Source organism: Lytechinus variegatus, chromosome 1 (assembly GCF_018143015.1).
Source record: "Lytechinus variegatus isolate NC3 chromosome 1, Lvar_3.0, whole genome shotgun sequence".
Taxonomy (NCBI): domain Eukaryota; kingdom Metazoa; phylum Echinodermata; class Echinoidea; order Temnopleuroida; family Toxopneustidae; genus Lytechinus; species Lytechinus variegatus.
In genome coordinates, this window is record NC_054740.1 from 800,110 (window position 1) to 807,313 (window position 7,204).

Genomic DNA, 7,204 nt, shown 5'->3' on the forward strand with positions numbered 1-7,204 from the left:
CAGGTTGATATGAGAGAATCCTTATGCAGTTGGTGAGGCTACCTCACAATATATTCAAAAGCTCGCAAGCTACACTTTGGCATCGTCCATCAGGCCAACCTCGGCAATTGTACAAGGATTCTCTGTACAAGAGATTTGAAAGTCAACATTGATGTGTACAGAAGTTCCCACATATTCTAAAGAAGATACAAGACCTTGCACTATGTTTTCTCAGGAATGGAGCTCTTGAGATATTCAGATTTTCCTGTGAGTAGATGAAGTGTGAATATTATGGAAGCTTAAAAGTGGCACCGAGATGTTGTGATAATTATCTTGGGAAGTCGACATCATGATAGCAAAAGATCAGATGACGAGATCCCTGATCTCATCATGTTGACATCTTTTAGAAGAGATGATCAGATGACAAGATCCAGGTTCTCATCATGTTGACATGTCGACATGACGAGATCCGGGATCTTGTCATCTGATCATCTCTCCTACAAGATGTAGATATGACGAGTTACGAGATCATGACACCTAATCATCTCTTCCACTGGATGTAGACATGACGAGATAGAAGATCTCGTCATGTCAACATCTTGTAGAAGAGATGATCAGATAACAAGGTCCCGAATCTCGTCATGTCGACATCTTGTAGGAGAGATGATCAGATGACAAGATCCCGGATCTCGTCATCCTTTAGAAGAGATGATCAGATGACAAGATCTTCGATTCATGACCATGTCATCTGATCATCTCTTCTAAAAGATGTCGACATGATGAGATCAGGGATCTTGTCTGCTGATCATCTCGTCTGAAAGATGTGGACATGAGATCCAGGATCTCGTCATTTGATCTTTTGCTACCATGATGTTAACTTCTCAACATCTCGGTGGCACTTTTGAGCTTCCATAGAATATGCTTCATCAAGTGTGTGAGCCATCTCCATCTACTGTGCTCTGAATGTGACTTTAAACTTTCTTTTTCAAATCTCTTTCAAAAAATCACAATTTATCAATATAACTGTACATACATGTACTTACAATCTTTAAACTTGTAACAATTTTAACCTAAAGGACATGCTCTGTAATTTAAAAACAGCTGTTCCATGACTTCAGCCGGACTTCAGTTACTTCCCTTGTCTGGAGGGCACTTTCTTCTTCAACATGTTCAGAAGGTTGATAACAGATTTATCAACAGGACATGCATCTTTCACCTGAAGAATTCCAAGTTGGCAAAACTCACAAATTTTCATGACTGATGGCTCACAGCCATAGGCTGAATGAAAAATAAAAACCAGCTACTTAACAAGCCAATGCATGCACTTTATCCTGGACTTGACAGACTCTTTGCTCCTCCAGAACAAGCTCATATGATTCCTCTTGATTGCAGGATACACATATGTACATGGGCTTCGTATCAACCTGTCAATGAAAAACAATAACAAGGGTTTCTTATTCAATGCATGTGGTTTAGCTTCTCAACAAGAAATATGTTTGTTTTTTGAAGAAACTTGGCCCACCATTATGGGACAATGGATGGGCAGACGGAGTCAAAAACGATAAGATTTCTTAGCAAGCAACACACAATATTTTTCACCCTACTTGGATTGAAATATTTCTCTTTCAATTAGTATTCAAATAACATTAAATAAGATGTAACAATATTTTTGGCAAATAAATCACTCTGATAGAATGCAAAACTAACAAAATTCCACCACTCAGAATGTATTCAGCTTTGTTTGGTGCTGTAATTTGCAACTGCATGCTAGTGGGCTGACTGGAATGTTGTGTTATCACACATCACACATAGCATGCATGTTAATCTTAAGTACCTGATCACATAATACCAGTGTACTTTGTCATAAACACAACCCACCAGTTGGCTCAGCAGTCTAAAGTTGTAGAGCGGAGTGCAAAAGAATGCTAAAATATGATTCTTAGGTTTTGGCTTTATGAAACTTATAATCTAGTCTATGTCAATGTTGTAAAATTACTTCTAACTGGTTATGCGGTACCATACCTTGTCACTTGAGATGAATACATCACCAGGTCTTCCTTGAAAAAGGTTGGTAGAATCTGTATGGCAATTTCTGGAATCAGATTGAGAAATGTTAATAATTTAAAAAATGCACCATGTTTTTAAATCAAAACAGAAGCTTGTATTCTGCAAGTTGGAATCCAACATTGATTATACCACCATGTTACCACCGCAATCTTTAGATCATGAATGAATTGAAGGGACTGAAGTTCTGAGCTGTAATTTTGCTCAAAACTAATGAATAGCTTCCTGCCTTCATTCTCATGATACCAGCTTGCAAGAATCAAGTTTGATTCACACATAAAGTTGTCTACAAGAACCTATCAGCGAATCAATTTGCACCAAATTCTGGCCCTGCCAACGATTCTAAATTTAAATACCAACATGCTTCATAACTAACAGCTGTCTATTAATGCTCAAATTATTGAAAGATAGAAAAGAAAAAAACCCTAATTCAATGAAGAATTATCTCAGAATGTCGGCTTCAAAAATGACCACAAATGGACAGGAGTTAAACACTTTTAGGCAGGCATGAGACAAACTCATGAATTGTTGGACATTGATATTACACATCCATTTTACATCAAGTGACTAGGCCAAGTGCGAGTGTAAAATGATTGCATGCCTTTGTCAGCATAAAGTTGGTTGCCTGAAGGGGTTCAAACTTCAATTCTTAAAGTGTATTTACAGTTTCCTTTTGTCATGTGTGGCACCCTGGAATGAAGAGATAATTATCCATTGTATAATAAGAGAATAATGTTACAAATTATTTTTCCATTGTATAACAATTTGGGGTTTTAATGTGTGATGTTACAAATTAAAAAAATCTGAATAACAGAATACCTTCTTAGCTTCCGGGAAGTAAACTGTCACATCTTTCTTGGCTCATTTGCATCTATCTTTGTGAAGTCTAGAAAGGGGTTCTGCCAGTCTTTGTAGTCCTTGGTTGAACAGTGTGATTAGGTCCTCACCATGAATCCTGCGAAACTCTGCAAGAAACTGAAAATATGAAAAACATCATGACCTCTGTTCACTAGATTAATGCTGGTGTTGTTGAACATGTTAACTTATTGGTGTTTATAGTGACAGGCTGATTGGATTTATAATTTTACTGACAAGAAAGATAAGCTTCAGCCTGTAAATCAGCTAGCTTATAACCACAAACACACTCCTGTACAGATCTTGTTTAGACTACTTCAGGCATTAATTTTATAAAATTGTAATCATAAACCCTACCATCTTTGGTAGGGTTCATGTGGCTTGCGACAGTGAAAATCGCAAATCGAAATCTAAGCGAACTATGCTAGTTTATGTGTAAATTGCCCCCGTAATGACGTCGGTGGGGCATAGGAATGTGCAAAGTCGGATTAATTTGTAGATACATGTAGGCCAAGGCCATGTCAAAAGGCCTGGCAATCATATGGTAGTCAGGCCTGGGCCAAAACTATTGACTGTCATGAGACATGAGTGTAGCAAACAGTCTGCAGTCCAGACAGGTCTCTCCTTATTGCTACTTATTGAATTTGAGTACAAATATTGACTGATAACAGGTAGGGCCTAGCCTATGATATTACATTTACTTAGGCCTAGTCCCATAATAGGCCTACTTTTTTCGAAACATAGCGATTGTCTAAGTTTAACATAAAACATGTAAGTTAGGCCCTAAAAAGGCCTAGGCCTACCTCGTATTACTAGACTGGTGAAACTAGCCTAGATAGTCTACACGTACGTGAGTACAGGACACTCGGTCAAGACCAGGCAAGACACACATGACACACACAGTACGGTATACATTGTACACGCATTCGACATTGTTGGAGTCAATCGCATTTTATAAGCTTATTAGGCCTACATTGTATTAGGCGGTGCTGCACCATCCCGAGTTTGCTCAATCTCGAGATTTTAGCCCGATCAGCCCTCTTCGCGATTAATCTCGAGATTCAAGAAACCCCGTCTCCACCATCGCACGAAGAGCGATTCTTGCTCGAGCGAGGCAATAAGCCGATATTCCGAGCATGCGCACTTTCGATCTTGGAGTTTCAACGGCCCGCGCTTTTGAATAACTTCCCGCGATATGCAATCAAGTACATGTACTCTTTCGCCGAATTCGACCGTTATGCAACAATCCTCTCAGCTCAGCCGCGCTATAATTATAAGCGAGTGAAGTATTTTTCGTTTAATATGATGGCGGACTCCGAGGCAACGACAACGGGGGAGAGAGAGAGGGGGAGGAAAGAAATGCTATTTGCTCTCATTTTGCGAAGGAATAAGACGACAATGCTGTCAGTATTGTTATTGACTATGACCATGAGCGCCTCCCCCATCGGTCTGGTCTCTCCCAAAATCCATTCACGGGGGCTTGACACCATCGTTGCTGATTGGGGAATTGATGAACGCTATGATAAAGTTGACTTTCGCATGCGTTCGGTATAATCGCTGTTTATGTTTTTACCAAGGCGGAAATGGAACGCGAATTGCATTATGGACTGAAGGTCATGAATAAATTAACCCGAGTCCAAACCCGAGTGCGTCTGCACCTACGAATTAGCGCGATAATTCGTAAATAGCGCGCTATTTTGCAAATAAACCCGAGTTGACTTGGGATTGCAATCTCGAGATTAATCCTACGAACTAGCGCGATAATTGCGTCTGCATTACAAACAATCTCGAGATTTTTCAGATCGGGATCATTTGCCGGATCAGAAATAGCGCGCTAATTTGAAAACTCGGGATGGTGCAGACGGCCCTAATGTCATTGTGCATGGGATGCCCGTCCCGCCGTGTGCTACCTCGAGCGAAGTTCGTGCAGGTTTCACTCCACTTCACTACCGGTACACTACACTCCACGTACCGGTACTTTCGGGTAGGTGGAGACGGGTGTGTAGTACCGGTAGTGAAGTCTGCACGAACTTCGCTCGAGGTAGCCGTGAGCATGCAGGTATGCATACTCAATTTACTAATATTTCGGTGAAAAACACTTCACTATTATAGAATTTCATACAATAGTTATCTCCACAGTAATATACTACAATCAAATGCATTAATTAATCATTTAATTTATTTTTTTAGTATAAAAGTTTACCTTTTACGATCTACCCAAGCCTTGCTTCGCAGCAAAATCACGGCGACCGGCGAGTGATTCGAAGACGCTGATTATGTGCGGGGTGTCCCGAACTGTCTTCAGGAGCTAAATTTGTCATGCATTTTTCCTCAACAAATTGATTTGTTTTTCAGCAAATAATTTGTAATATAATTCGTTACGGCCGACTTAAACTCGTCATTTCTACATTGACCGCGAAGAGGATTTGTCAAATACGGTTGTGAAGAGTCGTCACCCAAATAAATCAGTCATGGGCCAGTTTGTTTTTGTCAACACCAGTTGAAACTTTGTAATAGTGCTCGATCAATTTGTTATGTTACTACCATGAGTTTGTCATTTCACAGTTATATCGCAAAACAAATTATTTTACCCCGATTGACGAATTAATCGGGCCTTGTGACAAAGTTATCTTTTCAGTGTACATGCATATAATCGGTATGCACATATTTTGTCTGTGTGTGTATGTTGTATAAGATTTCATTATTATTGCTATTATTAATGTTTATCATTATAACTAGTAGCAGCAGCAGCAGCAGTAGTAGTAGTAGTAGTAGCATTTTCAGATAATTATTATGAATTGCTAAGTGTAGAAATACATGACCACATCATTTTTTTGGGGGGGTGGAATTGTTGGGGCTATTAGCCTTAGGCTATTGAATCTTCCGAGAAAATGAAAAAAAGAATATTGTGGGCTTACGATAACGTACGTTTAAGTATCGATATATAATTATATATATATATATATATATATATATATATATATATATATGTATATATATATATACATATATATAAATCCTTGATGATATTATGTCTCTCGAAGTTACCCCAGACGCGTTAGATCCGGAGGGGAGGGTGCGCTCCCCGGGAGAAATATCCTATACATTTTTTGATAAATCATTTGGAAGCACTGTAAACGATAAAACCATTAAACTTGGCATAAAGTACTTTTAAACATACCAAATAGTCCATTATTCGGCGCCCTTCGCGAGCGAAATCGCTTGTTTGGAGCGGGACGCGCCCCTAAAAATCCTAATGAAAAGTATGGTATGGTATGGAAAGGTATATGTGGTATGGTAAACCCCTTTCTATCTTCTTCTTTTAATTTCTCTAATGAACAGTTTTAATGCACCTTATATGGTTTCTCGTATCGCATCTCATAATATTTTAATCATAATCATTTGGAATACATAATACTTTAGGTAAATGGCATGTCGAAATCATGCCACATTTCCTCGTGAATGAAAAATGAATAATATGGGTTTTAGACTGTTTCAGTCTGTCTCCTCTTCAAATGTTATCATCTTCCCTTTCCCTTTTCTTCCTTTTCTTCTTCTTCTTCTTCTTCTACTACTACTACTACAGCTACTACTACTATTATTACTACTTCTTCCCTTCTCCTCCTTCTTCCATTCAATTTCCTTCTTTTTTTGGTTAATACCTTGCTAACTCGCAATTGTCTATACATTTCCCTTTATTGTTGACCCTTCCTTTTCAAATATTCATAGTTTGTTATTTTTACGTTTTGAAAACCCACAATACTTAGAGGTTCAGAAATCTTGAAAATAATTTGAAAAATAATTATATAGGCCTATAGGTTTCGCCAGTTGTCCCCTCTTCTCGCAAATAGATGTTTACAAATATATTATTAATATTTTTAATTTCTTTTTTTAATAAATCACGTTTGTTTTTATAAGAAAAACAGTTACACTGAAGATCAGGTTATCTGTTCTAAACAAACATGATGCATGTCAGCATAAAATGAATACAGTACGGTATTTACATAAACACATTATCATCATCTATCACTAATGTCAACATCAGACAGTTTTTAAAGCTATTTCTCAATCAACACAATCTAAACTGCTTTTTCGAACGTAGAGGGAGTATGTCAGTAGTCTAGATTTAGACGTGAAACCCTCCATTCACCAGGCAGCGTTGTATTGAATCCATGATTGAATCCGTGGATTTGGAAAGAGTAAGTGTACGGGTTTCCGAGTAAAATAACTGATAACGTCAATATCTAGACTAATAACGAGGACGCCTCTTGTCCGCAGTCGGTTATTAAAAAAGCGCATAGGGGAT

The 7,204-nt window shown here is 38.3% G+C and overlaps 1 long non-coding RNA gene across 1 annotated transcript; it reads right to left on the minus strand.

Moving 5' to 3' along the window:
* Positions 1 to 1,106: 1,106 nt before the first annotated feature.
* On the minus strand, positions 1,107 to 5,216 carry LOC121408152. The gene is made up of 4 exons (XR_005969012.1): positions 5,102 to 5,216; positions 2,863 to 3,018; positions 2,002 to 2,071; positions 1,107 to 1,403 (listed from the first exon to the last, which is right to left on the minus strand). It is a non-coding gene; the product is annotated as an uncharacterized LOC121408152 (long non-coding RNA).
* Positions 5,217 to 7,204: the final 1,988 nt, after the last annotated feature.